This window comes from Salmo salar, chromosome 08, assembly GCF_965601325.2.
Source record: "Salmo salar chromosome 08, fSalSal1, whole genome shotgun sequence".
Lineage (NCBI taxonomy): Eukaryota > Metazoa > Chordata > Actinopteri > Salmoniformes > Salmonidae > Salmo > Salmo salar.
The window spans coordinates 33,073,941-33,099,971 of NC_138298.1; the positions used below are offsets into that span (position 1 = coordinate 33,073,941).

Sequence of the window (26,031 nt, forward strand, 5' to 3'; positions counted from 1 at the left end):
GGAGGAGAGAGAGAGGACAGGAGGGGAGAGAGGACAGGAGGGGAGGAGAGAGGACAGGGGGGGAGGAGCGAGAGAGGACAGTAGGGGAGGAGAGAGAGGACAGGAGGGGAGGAGAGAGAGGACAGGAGGGGAGAGAGGACAGAAGGGGAGAAGAGAGAGGACAGGAGGGGAGAGAGGACAGAAGGGGAGAAGAGAGAGGACAGGAGGGGAGGAGAGAGAGGACAGGAGGGGAGGAGAGAGAGGAGTGTTAAAGACCAATAGAGGGGAGGAGAGAGAGGACAGGAGGAGAGAGAGAGGACAGGAGGGGAGGAGAGAGAGGAGTGTTAAAGACCAATAGAGGGGAGGAGAGAGAGGACAGGAGGAAAGAGAGAGGACAGGAGGGGAGGAGAGAGAGGACAGGAGGAGAGAGAGAGGACAGGAGGAGAGGAGAGAGAGGAGTGTTAAAGACCAATAGAGGGGAGGAGAGAGAGGACAGGAGGAGAGAGAGAGGACAGGAGGGGAGAAGAGAGAGGACAGGAGAAGAGAGAGAGAGGACAGAAGGGGAGAAGAGAGAGGACAGGAGGGGAGAAGAGAGAGGACAGGAGGGGAGAAGAGAGAGGACAGGAGGGGAGGAGAGAGAGGAGTGTTAAAGTCCAACAGAGGGGAGGAGAGAGGACAGGAGGAGAGAGAGGACAGGAGGGGAGGAGAGAGAGAACAGGAGGGGAGAAGAGAGAGGAGTGTTAAAGTCCAACAGAGGGGAGGAGAGAGGACAGGAGGAGAGAGAGAGGACAGGAGGGGAGGAGAGAGAGGACAGGAGGGGAGAAGAGAGAGGAGTGTTAAAGACCAACAGAGGGGAGGAGAGAGGACAGGAGGAGAGAGAGAGGACAGGAGGGGAGGAGAGAGAGGACAGGAGGGGAGAAGAGAGAGGAGTGTTAAAGACCAACAGAGGGGTCACTGAGGTTTCTGTGATCAAGTTATTCATAGTTGGTTTTAGGGCCGATTTCAAGTTTTCATAACAATCGGTAATCAGTATTTTTGGCCGCCAATTTACACCTTTATTTACCTAGGCAAGTCAGATTAAGAACACATTCTTATTTTCAATGACGGGATTCGTTTTTGCAACCTTCTGGTTACTAGTCCAACGCTCTAACCACCTGCTTTACATTGCACTCCATGAGGAGCCTGCATGGCAGGCTGACTACATGTTACGCAAGGGCAGCAAGAAGCCAAGGTAAGTTGCTAGCTTAAACTTATCTTATAAAAAACTATCAATCTTCATAATCACTAGTTAACTACACATGGTTGATGATATTACTAGTTTATCTAACGTGTCCTGCGTTGCATATAATCGATGTGGTGCCTGTTCATTTCTCATTGAATCACAGGCTACTTCGCCAAACGGGTGATGATTTAACAAGCGCATTCGCGAAAAAAGCACTGTCGTTGCACCAATGTACCTAACCATAAACATCAATGCCTTTCTTTAAAATCAATACACAAGTATATATTTTTAAACCTGCATATTTAGTTAATATTGCCTGCTAACATGAAATTGTGTCACTGCTCTTGCGTTCATTGCACGCAGTCAGGGTATATGCAACAGTTTGGGCCGCCTGGCTCGTTGCGAACTAATTTGCCAGAATTTTACGTAATTATGACATAACATTGAAGGTTGTGCAATGTAACAGGAATATTTAGACTTAGGGATGCCACCCGTTAGATAAAATACGGAACGGTTCCGTATTTCACTGAAAGAAAAAACGTTTTGTTTTCGAGATGATAGTTTCCGGATTCGACCATATTAATGAGCTAAGGCTCGTATTTCTGTGTGTTTATTATATTATAATTAAGTCTATGATTTGATAGAGCAGTCTGACTGAGCGGTGGTAGGCAGCAGCAGGCTCGTAAGCATTCATTCAAACAGCACTTTCGTGCGTTTTGCCAGCAGCTCTTCGCAATGCATTGCGCTGTTTATGACTTCAAGCGTGTCAACTCCCAAGATTAGGCTGGTATAACCGATGTGAAATGGCTAGCTAGTTAGCGGGTGCGCGCTAATAACGTTTCAAACGTCACTCGCTCTGAGACTTGGAGTAGTTGTTCCCCTTGCTCTACATGGGTAACGCTGCTTCGAGGGTGGCTGTTGTCGATGTGTTCCTGGTTCGAGCCCAGGTAGAAGCGAGGAGAGGGACGGAAGCTATACTGTTACACTGGCAATACTAAAGTGCCTATAAGAAAATCCAATAGTTAAAGGTATATGAAATACAAATCCTATAGAGAGAAAGAGTCCTATAATTCCGATAATAACTACAACCTAAAACTTCTTACCTGGGAATATTGAAGACTCATGTTAAAAGGAACCACCAGCTTTCATATGTTCCCATGTTGTGAGCAAGGCACTTAAAACGTTAGCTTTCTTACATGGCACATATGGCACTTTTACTTTCTTCTCCAACACTTTGTTTTTGCATTATTTAAACCAAATTGAACATGTTTCATTATTTATTTGAGGCTAAATTGATTTTATTTATGTATTATATTAAGTTAAAATAAGTTTTCATTCAGTATTGTTGTAAATGTCATTATTACAAATAAATGAAAGAAAAAAAAAAAAATTCGGCCGATTGATCGGTATCGGATCTTTTTGGCCCTCCAATAATCGGTATCGGTGTTGAAAAATCATAATCGGCCGACCTCTAGTTTGTTTACTTCTTATAAGGTCACCAATATTCCACATGTGAAGTACATGATGTTGTTATCCAGAATGAAGAATGGAAAGACAAGCAGAGAGAACTAGACACTGAGACGACGTGAGAGAGACTCTTTAACTCTGGAAAGGTAACACTCTGAACATTAAGTGCTGAGTGTTACGTACCAAACCAAAGTTAAAACTAAATCAACCGGAAAGGAGAATCTCTCTCCCTCTATTAGTAGCAGAAACTTGGCGTTAACAGGTCGAGCAGAGAAGGAATGCTAGCATAGCATGGAAAGGTTTTTAAATCCCTCAATAAACCTCTTCTGACACCATTTCACTAATCGTCTGTCTGACTGACTCACTCACTCACTGCCAGGCAGGAACTGAATTGAGACATTAGACTGTCTCAATTCACACCCTATTCACTACGAATTGCACTACCTTTGGCCAGGGTCACATAAACCATCTAGCCATCAGTAGTGCACTATACTGGGGAATATATAGCCTGGGTACCAGTCTGTTTGTGCTACATGTCATACGTCAAACTGTTGGGCATATAACATGTAGTACAAAGAGTGGAATGTTAGCACAAAACAGGTCTGGATTATAGGCTATGGAATATCAGGGTTCCATCTTATTGCCCATAAGTAATGCACTATACTGGGGAATATATAGCCTGGGTACCAGTCTGTTTGTGCTAACATTCCAAATATAAAGAAAGAGGAAAAGGCCATTCACACAGGAGTCAATGTTTCTGACTGACAGAGTGGTATCTGCTGACGACCACGTCTTAACTACCACATCTTAACCAGGACCCAGTTGGACCCTGATCTGATACTCGTCTACAAAACAAGACCTGACAAGACGTCACTAGCTGTGTTTCCATGAACTTGTCCAAAGATTTGGAGAAGGTTTGCATAGAAAACAGATGGCTGCTGAGGTGCCTTCCAATGTTACCACCCTGTGTCTATTAAAACAGCTGGATGTAATGTTGTCACATCTAAACATTGGGTGTTGGAAGTGTTTCCATTAAGGCTGACAGCCTGTCTGTCCTCCTCCTGTCTGTTTCATGTCTCAGGTAGCCAGTCTGTCCTCCTCCTATCTGTTTCATGTCTCAGGTAGCCTGTCTGTCCTCCTATCTGTTTCATGTCTCAGGTAGCCTGTCTGTCCTCCTCCTATCTGTTTCATGTCTCAGGTAGCCTGTCTGTCCTCCTCCTATCTGTTTCATGTCTCAGGTAGCCCGTCTGTCCTCCTCCTATCTGTTTCATGTCTCAGGTAGCCTGTCTGTCCTCCTCCTATCTGTTTCATGTCTCAGGTAGCCTGTCTGTCCTCCTCCTATCTGTTTCATGTCTCAGGTAGCCTGTCTGTCCTCCTCCTATCTGTTTCATGTCTCAGGTAGCCTGTCTGTCCTCCTCCTATCTGTTTCATGTCTCAGGTAGCCTGTCTGTCCTCCTCCTATCTGTTTCATGTCTCAGGTAGCCTGTCCGTCCTCCTCCTATCTGTTTCATGTCTCAGGTAGCCTGTCTGTCCTCCTCCTATCTGTTTCATGTCTCAGGTAGCCTGTCCGTCCTCCTCCTATCTGTTTCATGTCTCAGGTAGCCTGTCTGTCCTCCTCCTATCTGTTTCATGTCTCAGGTAGCCTGTCTGTCCTCCTCCTATCTGTTTCATGTCTCAGGTAGCCTGTCTGTCCTCCTCCTATCTGTTTCATGTCTCAGGCAGCCTGTCTGTCCTCCTCCTGTCTGTTTCATGTCTCAGGTAGCCTGTCTGTCCTCCTCCTATCTGTTTCATGTCTCAGGTAGCCAGTCTGTCCTCCTCCTGTCTGTTTCATGTCTCAGGTAGCCTGTCTGTCCTCCTCCTATCTGTTTCATGTCTCAGGTAGCCTGTCTGTCCTCCTATCTGTTTCATGTCTCAGGTAGCCTGTCTGTCCTCCTATCTGTTTCATGTCTCAGGTAGCCTGTCTGTCCTCCTCCTATCTGTTTCATGTCTCAGGTAGCCTGTCTGTCCTCCTCCTATCTGTTTCATGTCTCAGGTAGCCTGTCTGTCCTCCTCCTATCTGTTTCATGTCTCAGGTAGCCAGTCTGTCCTCCTCCTATCTGTTTCATGTCTCAGGCAGCCTGTCTGTCGTCCTCCTATCTGTTTCATGTCTCAGGTAGCCTGTCTGTCCTCCTCCTATCTGTTTCATGTCTCAGGTAGCCTGTCTGTCCTCCTCCTATCTGTTTCATGTCTCAGGTAGCCTGTCTGTCCTCCTCCTATCTGTTTCATGTCTCAGGTAGCCAGTCTGTCCTCCTCCTATCTGTTTCATGTCTCAGGTAGCCTGTCTGTCCTCCTCGTATCTGTTTCATGTCTCAGGCAGCCTGTCTGTCGTCCTCCTATCTGTTTCATGTCTCAGGCAGCCTGTCTGTCGTCCTCCTATCTGTTTCATGTCTCAGGTAGCCTGTCTGTCCTCCTATCTGTTTCATGTCTCAGGTAGCCTGTCTGTCCTCCTCCTATCTGTTTCATGTCTCAGGTAGCCTGTCTGTCCTCCTCCTATCTGTTTCATGTCTCAGGTAGCCCGTCTGTCCTCCTATCTGTTTCATGTCTCAGGTAGCCTGTCTGTCCTCCTTCTATCTGTTTCATGTCTCAGGTAGCCTGTCTGTCCTCCTCCTATCTGTTTCATGTCTCAGGTAGCCTGTCTGTCCTCCTCCTATCTGTTTCATGTCTCAGGTAGCCTGTCTGTCCTCCTCCTATCTGTTTCATGTCTCAGGTAGCCTGTCTGTCCTCCTCCTATCTGTTTCATGTCTCAGGCAGCCTGTCTGTCCTCCTCCTGTCTGTTTCATGTCTCAGGTAGCCTGTCTGTCCTCCTCCTATCTGTTTCATGTCTCAGGTAGCCTGTCTGTCCTCCTCCTGTCTGTTTCATGTCTCAGGTAGCCTGTCTGTCCTCCTCCTATCTGTTTCATGTCGCCTGTCTGTCCTCCTCCTATCTGTTTCATGTCTCAGGTAGCCAGTCTGTCGTCCTCCTATCTGTTTCATGTCTCAGGTAGCCTGTCTGTCCTCCTCCTATCTGTTTCATGTCTCAGGTAGCCTGTCTGTCCTCCTCCTATCTGTTTCATGTCTCAGGTAGCCTGTCTGTCCTCCTATCTGTTTCATGTCTCAGGTAGCCTGTCCGTCCTCCTCCTATCTGTTTCATGTCTCAGGCAGCCTGTCTGTCCTCCTCGTATCTGTTTCATGTCTCAGGTAGCCTGTCTGTCCTCCTCCTATCTGTTTCATGTCTCAGGTAGCCTGTCTGTCCTCCTCCTATCTGTTTCATGTCTCAGGTAGCCTGTCTGTCCTCCTCCTATCTGTTTCATGTCTCAGGCAGCCTGTCTGTCCTCCTCCTGTCTGTTTCATGTCTCAGGTAGCCTGTCTGTCCTCCTCCTATCTGTTTCATGTCTCAGGTAGCCTGTCTGTCCTCCTCCTATCTGTTTCATGTCTCAGGTAGCCTGTCTGTCCTCCTCCTATCTGTTTCATGTCTCAGGTAGCCTGTCTGTCCTCCTCCTATCTGTTTCATGTCTCAGGTAGCCTGTCTGTCCTCCTCCTATCTGTTTCATGTCTCAGGTAGCCTGTCTGTCCTCCTCCTATCTGTTTCATGTCTCAGGTAGCCTGTCTGTCCTCCTTTCTGTTTCATGTCTCAGGTAGCCTGTCTGTCCTCCTCCTATCTGTTTCATGTCTCAGGTAGCCTGTCTGTCCTCCTCCTATCTGTTTCATGTCTCAGGTAGCCAGTCTGTCCTCCTCCTATCTGTTTCATGTCTCAGGTAGCCTGTCTGTCCTCCTCCTATCTGTTTCATGTCTCAGGTAGCCTGTCTGTCCTCCTCCTATCTGTTTCATGTCTCAGGTAGCCTGTCTGTCGTCCTCCTATCTGTTTCATGTCTCAGGTAGCCTGTCTGTCGTCCTCCTATCTGTTTCATGTCTCAGGTAGCCTGTCTGTCCTCCTCCTATCTGTTTCATGTCTCAGGTAGCCTGTCTGTCGTCCTCCTATCTGTTTCATGTCTCAGGTAGCCTGTCTGTCCTCCTCCTATCTGTTTCATGTCTCAGGTAGCCTGTCTGTCCTCCTCCTATCTGTTTCATGTCTCAGGCAGCCTGTCTGTCCTCCTCCTATCTGTTTCATGTCTCAGGCAGCCTGTCTGTCGTCCTCCTATCTGTTTCATGTCTCAGGTAGCCAGTCTGTCCTCCTCCTATCTGTTTCATGTCTCAGGTAGCCTGTCTGTCCTCCTATCTGTTTCATGTCTCAGGTAGCCAGTCTGTCCTCCTCCTATCTGTTTCATGATCAGGTAGCCTGTGAAAGCCAGCATGGATAGAATGCAAGAATTGTGTAATATTTGCCATGTTATAATAATTGTCATGTGCCAATGTATCACCACGGTCCGTGCCGCGGTAACCTGCACACTGGATCTGAGATAAAATGGTGAACTTGCATCCAACCAGAAAAGCAAGGAGAAGCTTTTGTTGAAATAGGTTTTGCAAGCAGTCGGCATTTAGAATGAACTGTGTAGCCTAGTGGAGCTTTATAGTTATGTCATCACGTGCCCCGCGTCCCTTAAAAAGCATTCAGCAATCATCATTTACTCTGAAAAACACTGTTTCCGTCATCATTTGTCGCAATAAAGAAAGTTGGACAAAAGAAAACTCCACCCCTGTCGAACAAATAAAAATGTTGTTGATCTTTACAAAATGTGCCCTATATCTGCCGTTTCCATTACACGTCGCAATAATTTAAACCTGCATACTGACTCCTCTCTCTCTGTCTCCCCCTCTCTTCTGCTTCTCTCTGGTTAACTATTTCCTCCTTCTGTTAGACAGACTATATTTAATAGCTGCAAATGCCTCTATGTCTTCATCAACCTCTCTCGCTTCTAACTCCCCCTGTCTCTGTTTCTCTCTGTCACACTCTCTCTTTGTCTCTCTCTGTCTCCCTTCCTTCCTCCCTCTCAGGGAGGAGCAGATCTGTCTCTCTCTGTCCCTGACTATTTTTCTTCCTTCCTTAATTCCTCTCTCCCTCTCTCTCTCTCTCTCTCTCTCTCCCTCTCAGTGAGGAGCAGATCTCTCTCTCTCTCAGTGAGGAGCAGATCTCTCTCTCTCTCAGTGAGGAGCAGATCTCTCTCTCTCTCTCTCTCTCAGTGAGGAGCAGATCTGTCTCTCTCTCCCTCTCAGTGAGGAGCAGATCTCTCTCTCTCTCTCTCTCTCTCTCAGTGAGGAGATCTCTCTCTCTCCTCTCTCTCTCTCTCTCAGTGAGGAGCAGATCTGTCTCTCTCTCTCTCTCTCTCTCTCTCTCAGTGAGGAGCAGATCTGTCTCTCTCTCTCTCTCTCTCTCTCTCTCTCTCTCTCTCTCCCTCTCAGTGAGGAGCAGATCTCTCTCTCTCTCAGTGAGGAGCAGATCTCTCTCTCTCTCTCTCAGTGAGGAGCAGATCTCTCTCTCTCTCTCTCTCTCTCTCTCTCTCAGTGAGGAGCAGATCTGTCTCTCTCCCTTTCTCTCTCTCTCTCTCTCTCTCTCTCTCTCTCTGAGGTGCAGATCTCTCTCTCTCTCTCTCTCTCCCGCTCTCTCAGTGAGGAGCAGATCTGTCTCTCTCTCCCTCTCTCTCTCAGTGAGGAGCAGATCTGTCTCCCTCCCTCTCTCTCTCTCTCTGAGGAGCAGATCTGTCTCTCTCTCCCTTTCTCTCTCTCTCTCTCTCTCTGAGGAGCAGATCTCTCTCTCTCTCTCTCTCTCTCCCTATCTCTCTCTGTGAGGAGCAGATCTCTCTCTCTCTCTCTCTCTCTCTCTCTCAGTGAGAGGCAGATCTGTCTCTCTCTCCCTCTCTCTCAGTGAGGAGCAGATCTGTCTCTCTCTCCCTCTCTCTGTGTGAGAGGCAGATCTGACTCTCTCTCCCTCTCTCTCTCTCTGTGAGGAGCAGATCTGTCTCTCTCTCCCTCTCTCTCTCTCTCAGTGAGAGGCAGATCTGTCTCTCTCTCCCTCTCTCTCCCTCTCTCAGTGAGGAGCAGATCTCTCTCTCTCTCTCTCTCTCTCTCTCTCTCTCTCTCTCTCAGTGAGCAGCAGATCTGTCTCTCTCTCCCTCTCTCTCTCTCTCTCTCTCTCTCTCTCTCTCTCAGTGAGGAGCAGATCTGTCTCTCTCTCCCTTTCTCTCTCTCGGAGGAGCAGATCTGTCTCTCTCTCTGACAGCGTCGCCGGAACTCTGGGGGATCCGGGACCGGTTGCCAAGGTAACAGGCAGAGACAGAATATTTTTTCCGGAGGAAATTACCAAAGAGGAGAAGCGGAACGATATGGAACGCCTACGACAGGGGGAAGAGGAGAGAGAGAGAGAGAAAGAGAGAGAGAGAGCGAGAAAGAGAGAGAGCGAGGGGGGGAGAGAGCGAATACGCAGAGGAGAATCTGATTGGTCAGAGATGATATCATCTTCAACAGTGTGTGTGATAAGGTTTATGAGCACGTGTGTATGTGGGTATGTCAGGGTTTAGATGTGTGTGTGTGTGTGTGTGTGTGTGTGTGTGTGTGTGTCTGTGTGAGAGTGTTGCACCCTTGTACTGGTTGAGCTGTGGGTGTGTGTGTATGTGTATGTGTGTGTGTGTCTGCACAGTATATAAGCTTCTTGGTCAGGATGGTTGTATGTTAGTGAAAAAAGGGAGGTGGTGGATCTTGGTCAGGATATTAATATGTTATCTTGGTACTGGTTGACCTGTAGGTAGGGGGGTGTATATAGTATATAATATGTTATCTTGGTAATGGTTGACCTGTAGGTAGGGGGGGTGTATATAGTATATAATATGTTATCTTTGTACTGGTTGACCTGTAGGTAGTGGGGTGTATATAGTATATAATATGTTATCTTGGTACTGGTTGACCTGTAGGTAGGGGGGTGTATATAATATGTTATCTTGATACTGGTTGACCTGTAGGTAGGGGGGTGTATATAGTATATAATATGTTATCTTGGTACTGGTTGACCTGTAGGTAGGGGGGTGTATATAGTATATAATATGTTATCTTGGTACTGGTTGACCTGTAGGTAGGGGGGTGTATATAGTATATAATATGTTATCTTGGTACTGGTTGACCTGTAGGTAGGGGGGTGTATATAAAATGTTATCTTGGTACTGGTTGACCTGTACGTAGGGGGGTGTATATAGTATATAATATGTTATCTTGGTACTGGTTGACCTGTAGGTAGGGGGGTGTATATAGTATATAATATGTTATCTTGGTACTGGTTGACCTGTAGGTAGGGGGGCTGTATATAGTATATAATATGTTATCTTGGTACTGGTTGACCTGTAGGTAGGGGGGTGTATATAGTATATAATATGTTATCTTGATACTGGTTGACCTGTAGGTAGGGGGGTGTATATAGTATATAATATGTTATCTTGGTACTGGTTGACCTGTAGGTAGGGGGGTGTATATAATATGTTATCTTGGTACTGGTTGACCTGTAGGTAGGGGGGTGTATATAGTATATAATATGTTATCTTGATACTGGTTGACCTGTAGGTAGGGGGGTGTATATAATATGTTATCTTGGTACTGGTTGACCTGTAGGTAGGGGGGTGTATATAGTATATAATATGTTATCTTGATACTGGTTGACCTGTAGGTAGGGGGGTGTATATAATATGTTATCTTGATACTGGTTGACCTGTAGGTAGGGGGGGTGTATATAGTATATAATATGTTATCTTGATACTGGTTGACCTGTAGGTAGGGGGGTGTATATAGTATATAATATGTTATCTTGGTACTGGTTGACCTGTAGGTAGGGGGGTGTATATAGTATATAATATGTTATCTTGGTACTGGTTGACCTGTAGGTAGGGGGGTGTATATAGTATATAATATGTTATCTTGGTACTGGTTGACCTGTAGGTAGGGGGGTGTATATAGTATATAATATGTTATCTTGGTACTGGTTAACCTGTAGGTAGGGGGGTGTATATAGTATATAATATGTTATCTTGGTACTGGTTGACCTGTAGGTAGGGGGGTGTATATAGTATATAATATGTTATCTTGGTACTGGTTGACCTGTAGGTAGGGGGGTGTATATAGTATATAATATGTTATCTTGGTACTGGTTGACCTGTAGGTAGGGGGGTGTATATAATATGTTATATTGGTACTGGTTGACCTGTAGGTAGGGGGGTGTATATAGTATATAATATGTTATCTTGATACTGGTTGACCTGTAGGTAGGGGGGTGTATATATAGTATATAATATGTTATCTTGGTACTGGTTGACCTGTAGGTAGGGGGGTGTATATAGTATATAATATGTTATCTTGATACTGGTTGACCTGTAGGTAGGGGGGTGAATATAGTATATTAAAATGTTATCTTGGTACTGGTTGACCTGTAGGTAGGGGGGGTGTATATAGTATATAATATGTTATCTTGATACTGGTTGACCTGTAGGTAGGGGGGTGTATATAGTATATCATATGTTATCTTGGTACTGGTTGACCTGTAGGTAGGGGGGTGTATATAGTATATAATATGTTATCTTGATACTGGTTGACCTGTAGGTAGGGGGGGTGTATATAGTATATAATATGTTATCTTGGTACTGGTTGACCTGTAGGTAGGGGGGTGTATATAGTATATAATATGTTATCTTGGTACTGGTTGACCTGTAGGTAGGGGGGTGTATATAGTATATAATATGTTATCTTGGTACTGGTTGACCTGTAGGTAGGGGGGTGTATATAGTATATAATATGTTATCTTGGTACTGGTTGACCTATAGGTAGGGGGGTGTATATAATATGTTATCTTGGTACTGGTTGACCTGTAGGTAGGGGGGTGTATATAGTATATAATATGTTATCTTGGTACTGGTTGACCTGTAGGTAGGGGGGTGTATATAGTATATAATATGTTATCTTGGTACTGGTTGACCTGTAGGTAGGGGGGTGTATATAGTATATAATATGTTATCTTGGTACTGGTTGACCTGTAGGTAGGGGGGTGTATATAATATGTTATCTTGGTACTGGTTGACCTGTAGGTAGGGGGGTGTATATAGTATATAATATGTTATCTTGATACTGGTTGACCTGTAGGTAGGGGGGTGTATATAGTATATAATATGTTATCTTGGTACTGGTTGACCTGTAGGTAGGGGGGTGTATATAGTATATAATATGTTATCTTGGTACTGGTTGACCTGTAGGTAGGGGGGTGTATATAATATGTTATCTTGGTACTGGTTGACCTGTAGGTAGGGGGGTGTATATAGTATATAATATGTTATCTTGATACTGGTTGACCTGTAGGTAGGGGGGTGTATATAGTACATAATATGTTATCTTGGTACTGGTTGACCTGTAGGTAGGGGGGTGTATATAGTATATAATATGTTACCTTGGTACTGGTTGACCTGTAGGTAGGGGGGTGTATATAATATGTTATCTTGGTACTGGTTGACCTGTAGGTAGGGGGGTGTATATAGTATATAATATGTTATCTTGATACTGGTTGACCTGTAGGTAGGGGGGTGTATATAATATGTTATCTTGGTACTGGTTGACCTGTAGGTAGGGGGGTGTATATAGTATATAATATGTTATCTTGGTACTGGTTGACCTGTAGGTAGGGGGGTGTATATAATATGTTATCTTGATACTGGTTGACCTGTAGGTAGGGGGGTGAATATAGTATATTAATATGTTATCTTTGTACTGGTTGACCTGTAGGTAGGGGGGTGTATATAATATGTTATCTTGGTACTGGTTGACCTGTAGGTAGGGGGGTGTATATACTATATAATATGTTATCTTGATACTGGTTGACCTGTAGGTAGGGGGGTGTATATAGTATATTAATATGTTATCTTGGTACTGGTTGACCTGTAGGTAGGGGGGGTGTATATAGTATATAATATGTTATCTTGGTACTGGTTGACCTGTAGGTAGGGGGGTGTATATAATATGTTATCTTGGTACTGGTTGACCTGTAGGTAGGGGGGTGTATATAGTATATAATATGTTATCTTGGTACTGGTTGACCTGTAGGTAGGGGGGTGTATATAATATGTTATCTTGGTACTGGTTGACCTGTAAGTAGGGGGGTGTATATAGTATATAATATGTTATCTTGGTACTGGTTGACCTGTAGGTAGGGGGGTGTATATAGTATATAATATGTTATCTTGGTACTGGTTGACCTGTAGGTAGGGGGGTGTATATAATATGTTATCTTGATACTGGTTGACCTGTAGGTAGGGGGGTGTATATAGTATAAAATATGTTAACTTGGTACTGGTTGACCTGTAGGTAGGGGGGTGTATATAGTATATAATATGTTAACTTGGTACTGGTTGACCTGTAGGTAGGGGGGTGTATATAGTATATAATATGTTATCTTGGTACTGGTTGACCTGTAGGTAGGGGGGTGTATATAATATGTTATCTTGATACTGGTTGACCTGTAGGTAGGGGGGTGTATATAGTATATAATATGTTAACTTGGTACTGGTTGACCTGTAGGTAGGGGGGTGTATATAGTATATAATATGTTATCTTGGTACTGGTTGACCTGTAGGTAGGGGGGTGTATATAGTATATAATATGTTATCTTGGTACTGGTTGACCTGTAGGTAGGGGGGTGTATATAATATGTTATCTTGGTACTGGTTGACCTGTAGGTAGGGGGGTGTATATAGTATATAATATGTTATCTTGGTACTGGTTGACCTGTAGGTAGGGGGGTGTATATAGTATATAATATGTTATCTTGGTACTGGTTGACCTGTAGGTAGGGGGGTGTATATAATATGTTATATTGGTACTGGTTGACCTGTAGGTAGGGGGCTGTATATAGTATATAATATGTTATCTTGGTACTGGTTGACCTGTAGGTAGGGGGGTGTATATAGTATATTAATATGTTATCTTGGTACTGGTTGACCTGTAGGTAGGGGGGGTGTATATAGTATATAATATGTTATCTTGGTACTGGTTGACCTGTAGGTAGGGGGGTGTATATAGTATATAATATGTTATCTTGGTACTGGTTGACCTGTAGGTAGGGGGGTGTATATAGTATATAATATGTTATCTTGGTACTGGTTGACCTGTAGGTAGGGGGTGTATATAATATGTTATCTTGGTACTGGTTGACCTGTAGGTAGGGGGGTGTATATAGTATATAATATGTTATCTTGGTACTGGTTGACCTGTAGGTAGGGGGGTGTATATAATATGTTATCTTGGTACTGGTTGACCTGTAGGTAGGGGGGTGTATATAGTATATAATATGTTATCTTGGTACTGGTTGACCTGTAGGTAGGGGGGTGTATATAATATGTTATCTTGATACTGGTTGACCTGTAGGTAGGGGGGTGTATATAGTATATAATATGTTATCTTGGTACTGGTTGACCTGTAGGTAGGGGGGCTGTATATAGTATATAATATGTTATCTTGGTACTGGTTGACCTGTAGGTAGGGGGGTGTATATAGTATATAATATGTTATCTTGGTACTGGTTGACCTGTAGGTAGGGGGGTGTATATAGTATATAATATGTTATCTTGGTACTGGTTGACCTGTAGGTAGGGGGGTGTATATAATATGTTATCTTGATACTGGTTGACCTGTAGGTAGGGGGGTGTATATAATATGTTATCTTGATACTGGTTGACCTGTAGGTAGGGGGGTGTATATAATATGTTATATTGGTACTGGTTGACCTGTAGGTAGGGGGGTGTATATAGTATATAATATGTTATCTTGGTACTGGTTGACCTGTAGGTAGGGGGGTGTATATAGTATATAATATGTTATCTTGGTACTGGTTGACCTGTAGGTAGGGGGGTGTATATAATATGTTATCTTGGTACTGGTTGACCTGTAGGTAGGGGGGTGTATATAGTATATAATATGTTATCTTGGTACTGGTTGACCTGTAGGTAGGGGGGTGTATATAATATGTTATCTTGGTACTGGTTGACCTGTAGGTAGGGGGGTGTATATAGTATATAATATGTTATCTTGGTACTGGTTGACCTGTAGGTAGGGGGGTGTATATAATATGTTATCTTGATACTGGTTGACCTGTAGGTAGGGGGGTGTATATAGTATATAATATGTTATCTTGGTACTGGTTGACCTGTAGGTAGGGGGGCTGTATATAGTATATAATATGTTATCTTGGTACTGGTTGACCTGTAGGTAGGGGGGTGTATATAGTATATAATATGTTATCTTGGTACTGGTTGACCTGTATGGTAGGGGGGTGTATATAGTATATAATATGTTATCTTGGTACTGGTTGACCTGTAGGTAGGGGGGTGTATATAATATGTTATCTTGATACTGGTTGACCTGTAGGTAGGGGGGTGTATATAATATGTTATCTTGATACTGGTTGACCTGTAGGTAGGGGGGTGTATATAATATGTTATATTGGTACTGGTTGACCTGTAGGTAGGGGGGTGTATATAGTATATAATATGTTATCTTGGTACTGGTTGACCTGTAGGTAGGGGGGTGTATATCGTATATAATATGTTATCTTGGTACTGGTTGACCTGTAGGTAGGGGGGTGTATATAGTATATAATATGTTATCTTGATACTGGTTGACCTGTAGGTAGGGGGGTGTATATAGTATATAATATGTTATCTTGATACTGGTTGACCTGTAGGTAGGGGGGTGTATATAGTATATAATATGTTATCTTGATACTGGTTGACCTGTAGGTAGGGGGGTGTATATAGTATATAATATGTTATCTTGGTACTGGTTGACCTGTAGGTAGGGGGGTGTATATAAAATGTTATCTTGGTACAGGTTGACCTGTAGGTAGGGGGGTGTATATAGTATATAATATGTTATCTTGGTACTGGTTGACCTGTAGGTAGGGGGGTGTATATAATATGTTATCTTGGTACTGGTTGACCTGTAGGTAGGGGGGTGTATATAGTATATAATATGTTATCTTGGTACTGGTTGACCTGTAGGTAGGGGGGTGTATATAATATGTTATCTTGGTACTGGTTGACCTGTAGGTAGGGGGGTGTATATAGTATATAATATGTTATCTTGATACTGGTTGACCTGTAGGTAGGGGGGTGTATATAGTATATAATATGTTATCTTGGTACTGGTTGACCTGTAGGTAGGGGGGTGTATATAGTATATAATATGTTATCTTGGTACTGGTTGACCTGTAGGTAGGGGGGTGTATATAGTATATAATATGTTATCTTGGTACTGGTTGACCTGTAGGTAGGGGGGTGTATATAGTATATAATATGTTATCTTGGTACTGGTTGACCTGTAGGTAGGGGGGGTGTATATAGTATATAATATGTTATCTTGGTACTGGTTGACCTGTAGGTAGGGGGGTGTATATAATATATAATATGTTATCTTGGTACTGGTTGACCTGTAGGTAGGGGGGTGTATATAGTATATAATATGTTATCTTGATACTGGTTGACCGGTGGGTAGGGGGGTGTATATAATATGTTATCTTGGTACTGGTTGACCTGTAGGTAGGGGGGTGTATATAATATGTTATCTTGGTACTGGTTGACCTGTAGGTAGGGGGGGTGTATATAGTATATAACATGTTATCTTGATACTGGTTGACCTGTAGGTAGGGGCTGTATATAATGTTATCTTGGTACTGGTTGACCTGTAGGTAGGGGGGTGTATATAGTATATAATATGTTATCTTGATACTGGTTGACCTGTAGGTAGGGGGGTGTATATAGTATATAATATGTTATCTTGGTACTGGTTGACCTGTAGGTAGGGGGGTGTATATAATATGTTATCTTGGTACTGGTTGACCTGTGGGTAGGGGGTGTATATAGTATATAATATGTTATCTTGATACTGGTTGACCTGTAGGTAGGGGGGTGTATATAGTATATAATATGTTATCTTGATACTGGTTGACCTGTAGGTAGGGGGGTGTATATAGTATATAATATGTTATCTTGGTACTGGTTGACCTGTAGGTAGGGGGGTGTATATAGTATATAATATGTTATCTTGGTACTGGTTGACCTGTAGGTAGGGGGGTGTATATAGTATATAATATGTTATCTTGGTACTGGTTGACCTGTAGGTAGGGGGGTGTATATAGTACATAATATGTTATCTTGGTACTGGTTGACCTGTAGGTAGGGGGGTGTATATAATATGTTATCTTGATACTGGTTGACCTGTACGTAGGGGGGTGTATATAGTATATAATATGTTATCTTGGTTCTGGTTGACCTGTAGGTAGGGGGGCTGTATATAGTATATAATATGTTATCTTGGTACTGGTTGACCTGTAGGTAGGGGGGTGTATATAGTATATTAATATGTTATCTTGGTACTGGTTGACCTGTAGGTAGGGGGGGTGTATATAGTATATAATATGTTATCTTGGTACTGGTTGACCTGTAGGTAGGGGGGTGTATATAGTATATAATATGTTATCTTGGTACTGGTTGACCTGTAGGTAGGGGGGTGTATATAGTATATAATATGTTATCTTGGTACTGGTTGACCTGTAGGTAGGGGGGTGTATATAATATGTTATCTTGGTACTGGTTGACCTGTAGGTAGGGGGGTGTATATAGTATATAATATGTTATCTTGGTACTGGTTGACCTGTAGGTAGGGGGGTGTATATAATATGTTATCTTGGTACTGGTTGACCTGTAGGTAGGGGGGTGTATATAGTATATAATATGTTATCTTGGTACTGGTTGACCTGTAGGTAGGGGGGTGTATATAATATGTTATCTTGATACTGGTTGACCTGTAGGTAGGGGGGTGTATATAGTATATAATATGTTATCTTGGTACTGGTTGACCTGTAGGTAGGGGGGCTGTATATAGTATATAATATGTTATCTTGGTACTGGTTGACCTGTAGGTAGGGGGGTGTATATAGTATATAATATGTTATCTTGGTACTGGTTGACCTGTAGGTAGGGGGGTGTATATAGTATATAATATGTTATCTTGGTACTGGTTGACCTGTAGGTAGGGGGGTGTATATAATATGTTATCTTGATACTGGTTGACCTGTAGGTAGGGGGGTGTATATAATATGTTATCTTGATACTGGTTGACCTGTAGGTAGGGGGGTGTATATAATATGTTATATTGGTACTGGTTGACCTGTAGGTAGGGGGGTGTATATAGTATATAATATGTTATCTTGGTACTGGTTGACCTGTAGGTAGGGGGGTGTATATAGTATATAATATGTTATCTTGGTACTGGTTGACCTGTAGGTAGGGGGGTGTATATAATATGTTATCTTGGTACTGGTTGACCTGTAGGTAGGGGGGTGTATATAGTATATAATATGTTATCTTGGTACTGGTTGACCTGTAGGTAGGGGGGTGTATATAGTATATAATATGTTATCTTGGTACTGGTTGACCTGTAGGTAGGGGGGTGTATATAATATGTTATCTTGATACTGGTTGACCTGTAGGTAGGGGGGTGTATATAGTATATAATATGTTATCTTGATACTGGTTGACCTGTAGGTAGGGGGGTGTATATAGTATATAATATGTTATCTTGGTACTGGTTGACCTGTAGGTAGGGGGGTGTATATAGTATATAATATGTTATCTTGGTACTGGTTGACCTGTAGGTAGGGGGGTGTATATAGTATATAATATGTTATCTTGGTACTGGTTGACCTGTAGGTAGGGGGGTGTATATAGTATATAATATGTTATCTTGGTACTGGTTGACCTGTAGGTAGGGGGGGTGTATATAGTATATAATATGTTATCTTGGTACTGGTTGACCTGTAGGTAGGGGGGTGTATATAATATATAATATGTTATCTTGGTACTGGTTGACCTGTAGGTAGGGGGGTGTATATAGTATATAATATGTTATCTTGATACTGGTTGACCGGTGGGTAGGGGGGTGTATATAATATGTTATCTTGGTACTGGTTGACCTGTAGGTAGGGGGGTGTATATAATATGTTATCTTGGTACTGGTTGACCTGTAGGTAGGGGGGGTGTATATAGTATATAACATGTTATCTTGATACTGGTTGACCTGTAGGTAGGGGCTGTATATAATGTTATCTTGGTACTGGTTGACCTGTAGGTAGGGGGGTGTATATAGTATATAATATGTTATCTTGATACTGGTTGACCTGTAGGTAGGGGGGTGTATATAGTATATAATATGTTATCTTGGTACTGGTTGACCTGTAGGTAGGGGGGTGTATATAATATGTTATCTTGGTACTGGTTGACCTGTGGGTAGGGGGTGTATATAGTATATAATATGTTATCTTGATACTGGTTGACCTGTAGGTAGGGGGGTGTATATAGTATATAATATGTTATCTTGATACTGGTTGACCTGTAGGTAGGGGGGTGTATATAGTATATAATATGTTATCTTGGTACTGGTTGACCTGTAGGTAGGGGGGTGTATATAGTATATAATATGTTATCTTGGTACTGGTTGACCTGTAGGTAGGGGGGTGTATATAGTATATAATATGTTATCTTGGTACTGGTTGACCTGTAGGTAGGGGGGTGTATATAGTACATAATATGTTATCTTGGTACTGGTTGACCTGTAGGTAGGGGGGTGTATATAATATGTTATCTTGATACTGGTTGACCTGTACGTAGGGGGGTGTATATAGTATATAATATGTTATCTTGGTTCTGGTTGACCTGTAGGTAGGGGGGCTGTATATAGTATATAATATGTTATCTTGGTACTGGTTGACCTGTAGGTAGGGGGGTGTATATAGTATATTAATATGTTATCTTGGTACTGGTTGACCTGTAGGTAGGGGGGGTGTATATAGTATATAATATGTTATCTTGGTACTGGTTGACCTGTAGGTAGGGGGGTGTATATAGTATATAATATGTTATCTTGGTACTGGTTGACCTGTAGGTAGGGGGGTGTATATAGTATATAATATGTTATCTTGGTACTGGTTGACCTGTAGGTAGGGGGGTGTATATAATATGTTATCTTGGTACTGGTTGACCTGTAGGTAGGGGGGTGTATATAGTATATAATATGTTATCTTGGTACTGGTTGACCTGTAGGTAGGGGGGTGTATATAATATGTTATCTTGGTACTGGTTGACCTGTAGGTAGGGGGGTGTATATAGTATATAATATGTTATCTTGGTACTGGTTGACCTGTAGGTAGGGGGGTGTATATAATATGTTATCTTGATACTGGTTGACCTGTAGGTAGGGGGGTGTATATAGTATATAATATGTTATCTTGGTACTGGTTGACCTGTAGGTAGGGGGGCTGTATATAGTATATAATATGTTATCTTGGTACTGGTTGACCTGTAGGTAGGGGGGTGTATATAGTATATAATATGTTATCTTGGTACTGGTTGACCTGTAGGTAGGGGGGTGTATATAGTATATAATATGTTATCTTGGTACTGGTTGACCTGTAGGTAGGGGGGTGTATATAATATGTTATCTTGATACTGGTTGACCTGTAGGTAGGGGGGTGTATATAATATGTTATCTTGATACTGGTTGACCTGTAGGTAGGGGGGTGTATATAATATGTTATATTGGTACTGGTTGACCTGTAGGTAGGGGGGTGTATATAGTATATAATATGTTATCTTGGTACTGGTTGACCTGTAGGTAGGGGGGTGTATATAGTATATAATATGTTATCTTGGTACTGGTTGACCTGTAGGTAGGGGGGTGTATATAATATGTTATCTTGGTACTGGTTGACCTGTAGGTAGGGGGGTGTATATAGTATATAATATGTTATCTTGGTACTGGTTGACCTGTAGGTAGGGGGGTGTATATAGTATATAATATGTTATCTTGGTACTGGTTGACCTGTAGGTAGGGGGGTGTATATAATATGTTATCTTGATACTGGTTGACCTGTAGGTAGGGGGGTGTATATAGTATATAATATGTTATCTTGATACTGGTTGACCTGTAGGTAGGGGGGTGTATATAGTATATAATATGTTATCTTGGTACTGGTTGACCTGTAGGTAGGGGGGTGTATATAGTATATAATATGTTATCTTGGTACTGGTTGACCTGTAGGTAGGGGGGTGTATATAGTATATAATATGTTATCTTGGTACTGGTTGACCTGTAGGTAGGGGGGTGTATATAGTATATAATATGTTATCTTGGTACTGGTTGACCTGTAGGTAGGGGGGGTGTATATAGTATATAATATGTTATCTTGGTACTGGTTGACCTGTAGGTAGGGGGGTGTATATAATATATAATATGTTATCTTGGTACTGGTTGACCTGTAGGTAGGGGGGTGTATATAGTATATAATATGTTATCTTGATACTGGTTGACCGGTGGGTAGGGGGGTGTATATAATATGTTATCTTGGTACTGGTTGACCTGTAGGTAGGGGGGTGTATATAATATGTTATCTTGGTACTGGTTGACCTGTAGGTAGGGGGGGTGTATATAGTATATAACATGTTATCTTGATACTGGTTGACCTGTAGGTAGGGGCTGTATATAATGTTATCTTGGTACTGGTTGACCTGTAGGTAGGGGGGTGTATATAGTATATAATATGTTATCTTGATACTGGTTGACCTGTAGGTAGGGGGGTGTATATAGTATATAATATGTTATCTTGGTACTGGTTGACCTGTAGGTAGGGGGGTGTATATAATATGTTATCTTGGTACTGGTTGACCTGTGGGTAGGGGGTGTATATAGTATATAATATGTTATCTTGATACTGGTTGACCTGTAGGTAGGGGGGTGTATATAGTATATAATATGTTATCTTGATACTGGTTGACCTGTAGGTAGGGGGGTGTATATAGTATATAATATGTTATCTTGGTACTGGTTGACCTGTAGGTAGGGGGGTGTATATAGTATATAATATGTTATCTTGGTACTGGTTGACCTGTAGGTAGGGGGGTGTATATAGTATATAATATGTTATCTTGGTACTGGTTGACCTGTAGGTAGGGGGGTGTATATAGTACATAATATGTTATCTTGGTACTGGTTGACCTGTAGGTAGGGGGGTGTATATAATATGTTATCTTGATACTGGTTGACCTGTACGTAGGGGGGTGTATATAGTATATAATATGTTATCTTGGTTCTGGTTGACCTGTAGGTAGGGGGGCTGTATATAGTATATAATATGTTATCTTGGTACTGGTTGACCTGTAGGTAGGGGGGTGTATATAGTATATTAATATGTTATCTTGGTACTGGTTGACCTGTAGGTAGGGGGGGTGTATATAGTATATAATATGTTATCTTGGTACTGGTTGACCTGTAGGTAGGGGGGTGTATATAGTATATAATATGTTATCTTGGTACTGGTTGACCTGTAGGTAGGGGGGTGTATATAGTATATAATATGTTATCTTGGTACTGGTTGACCTGTAGGTAGGGGGGTGTATATAATATGTTATCTTGGTACTGGTTGACCTGTAGGTAGGGGGGTGTATATAGTATATAATATGTTATCTTGGTACTGGTTGACCTGTAGGTAGGGGGGTGTATATAATATGTTATCTTGGTACTGGTTGACCTGTAGGTAGGGGGGTGTATATAGTATATAATATGTTATCTTGGTACTGGTTGACCTGTAGGTAGGGGGGTGTATATAATATGTTATCTTGATACTGGTTGACCTGTAGGTAGGGGGGTGTATATAGTATATAATATGTTATCTTGGTACTGGTTGACCTGTAGGTAGGGGGGCTGTATATAGTATATAATATGTTATCTTGGTACTGGTTGACCTGTAGGTAGGGGGGTGTATATAGTATATAATATGTTATCTTGGTACTGGTTGACCTGTAGGTAGGGGGGTGTATATAGTATATAATATGTTATCTTGGTACTGGTTGACCTGTAGGTAGGGGGGTGTATATAATATGTTATCTTGATACTGGTTGACCTGTAGGTAGGGGGGTGTATATAATATGTTATCTTGATACTGGTTGACCTGTAGGTAGGGGGGTGTATATAATATGTTATATTGGTACTGGTTGACCTGTAGGTAGGGGGGTGTATATAGTATATAATATGTTATCTTGGTACTGGTTGACCTGTAGGTAGGGGGGTGTATATAGTATATAATATGTTATCTTGGTACTGGTTGACCTGTAGGTAGGGGGGTGTATATAATATGTTATCTTGGTACTGGTTGACCTGTAGGTAGGGGGGTGTATATAGTATATAATATGTTATCTTGGTACTGGTTGACCTGTAGGTAGGGGGGTGTATATAATATGTTATCTTGGTACTGGTTGACCTGTAGGTAGGGGGGTGTATATAGTATATAATATGTTATCTTGGTACTGGTTGACCTGTAGGTAGGGGGGTGTATATAATATGTTATCTTGATACTGGTTGACCTGTAGGTAGGGGGGTGTATATAGTATATAATATGTTATCTTGGTACTGGTTGACCTGTAGGTAGGGGGGCTGTATATAGTATATAATATGTTATCTTGGTACTGGTTGACCTGTAGGTAGGGGGGTGTATATAGTATATAATATGTTATCTTGGTACTGGTTGACCTGTATGGTAGGGGGGTGTATATAGTATATAATATGTTATCTTGGTACTGGTTGACCTGTAGGTAGGGGGGTGTATATAATATGTTATCTTGATACTGGTTGACCTGTAGGTAGGGGGGTGTATATAATATGTTATATTGGTACTGGTTGACCTGTAGGTAGGGGGGTGTATATAGTATATAATATGTTATCTTGGTACTGGTTGACCTGTAGGTAGGGGGGTGTATATCGTATATAATATGTTATCTTGGTACTGGTTGACCTGTAGGTAGGGGGGTGTATATAGTATATAATATGTTATCTTGATACTGGTTGACCTGTAGGTAGGGGGGTGTATATAGTATATAATATGTTATCTTGATACTGGTTGACCTGTAGGTAGGGGGGTGTATATAGTATATAATATATTATCTTGGTACTGGTTGACCTGTAGGTAGGGGGGTGTATATAGTACATAATATGTTATCTTGGTACTGGTTGACCTGTGGGTAGGGGGGTGTATATAGTATATAATATGTTATCTTGGTACTGGTTGACCTGTAGGTAGGGGGGTGTATATAGTATATAATATGTTACCTTGATACTGGTTGACCTGTAGGTAGGGGGGTGTATATAGTATATAATATGTTATATTGGTACTGGTTGACCTGTAGGTAGGGGGGTGTATATAGTATATAATATGTTATCTTGATACTGGTTGACCTGTGGGTAGGGGGGTGTATATAGTATATAATATGTTATCTTGGTACTGGTTGACCTGTAGGTAGGGGGGTGTATATAATATATAATATGTTATCTTGGTACTGGTTGACCTGTAGGTAGGGGGGTGTATATAATATATAATATGTTATCTTGGTACTGGTTGACCTGTAGGTAGGGGGGTGTATATAGTATATAATATGTTATCTTGGTACTGGTTGACCTGTAGGTAGGGGGGTGTATATAATATGTTAACTTGGTACTGGTTGACCTGTAGGTAGGGGGGTGTATATAGTATATAATATGTTATCTTGGTACTGGTTGACCTGTGGGTAGGGGCTGTATATAATATGTTATCTTGATACTGGTTGACCTGTAGGTAGGGGGGTGTATATAGTATATAATATGTTATCTTGGTACTGGTTGACCTGTGGGTAGGGGGGTGTATATAGTATATAATATGTTATCTTGGTACTGGTTGACCTGTAGGTAGGGGGGTGTATATAGTATATAATATGTTATCTTGGTACTGGTTGACCTGTAGGTAGGGGGGTGTATATAGTATATAATATGTTATCTTGATACTGGTTGACCTGTAGGTAGGGGGGTGTATATAATATGTTATCTTGGTACTGGTTGACCTGTAGGTAGGGGGGTGTATATAGTATATAATATGTTATCTTGGTACTGGTTGACCTGTAGGTAGGGGGGTGTATATAGTATATAATATGTTATCTTGGTACTGGTTGACCTGTAGGTAGGGGGGTGTATATAATATGTTATCTTGGTACTGGTTGACCTGTAGGTAGGGGGGTGTATATAGTATATAATATGTTATCTTGGTACTGGTTGACCTGTAGGTAGGGGGGTGTATATAATATGTTATCTTGATACTGGTTGACCTGTACGTAGGGGGGTGTATATAGTATATAATATGTTATCTTGGTTCTGGTTGACCTGTAGGTAGGGGGGCTGTATATAGTATATAATATGTTATCTTGGTACTGGTTGACCTGTAGGTAGGGGGGTGTATATAGTATATTAATATGTTATCTTGGTACTGGTTGACCTGTAGGTAGGGGGGGTGTATATAGTATATAATATGTTATCTTGGTACTGGTTGACCTGTAGGTAGGGGGGTGTATATAGTATATAATATGTTATCTTGGTACTGGTTGACCTGTAGGTAGGGGGGTGTATATAGTATATAATATGTTATCTTGGTACTGGTTGACCTGTAGGTAGGGGGGTGTATATAATATGTTATCTTGGTACTGGTTGACCTGTAGGTAGGGGGGTGTATATAGTATATAATATGTTATCTTGGTACTGGTTGACCTGTAGGTAGGGGGGTGTATATAATATGTTATCTTGGTACTGGTTGACCTGTAGGTAGGGGGGTGTATATAGTATATAATATGTTATCTTGGTACTGGTTGACCTGTAGGTAGGGGGGTGTATATAATATGTTATCTTGATACTGGTTGACCTGTAGGTAGGGGGGTGTATATAGTATATAATATGTTATCTTGGTACTGGTTGACCTGTAGGTAGGGGGGCTGTATATAGTATATAATATGTTATCTTGGTACTGGTTGACCTGTAGGTAGGGGGGTGTATATAGTATATAATATGTTATCTTGGTACTGGTTGACCTGTAGGTAGGGGGGTGTATATAGTATATAATATGTTATCTTGGTACTGGTTGACCTGTAGGTAGGGGGGTGTATATAATATGTTATCTTGATACTGGTTGACCTGTAGGTAGGGGGGTGTATATAATATGTTATCTTGATACTGGTTGACCTGTAGGTAGGGGGGTGTATATAATATGTTATATTGGTACTGGTTGACCTGTAGGTAGGGGGGTGTATATAGTATATAATATGTTATCTTGGTACTGGTTGACCTGTAGGTACGGGGGTGTATATAGTATATAATATGTTATCTTGGTACTGGTTGACCTGTAGGTAGGGGGGTGTATATAATATGTTATCTTGGTACTGGTTGACCTGTAGGTAGGGGGGTGTATATAGTATATAATATGTTATCTTGGTACTGGTTGACCTGTAGGTAGGGGGGTGTATATAATATGTTATCTTGGTACTGGTTGACCT

General features: G+C 41.9%; 1 protein-coding gene across 1 annotated transcript in view; it reads right to left on the reverse strand.

Moving 5' to 3' along the window:
- Window positions 1–26,031, reverse strand: part of maml3 (mastermind-like transcriptional coactivator 3) — a 242,519-nt gene that overhangs the window by 9,172 nt on the left and 207,316 nt on the right. The gene's annotated exons all lie outside the window — the stretch shown is intronic.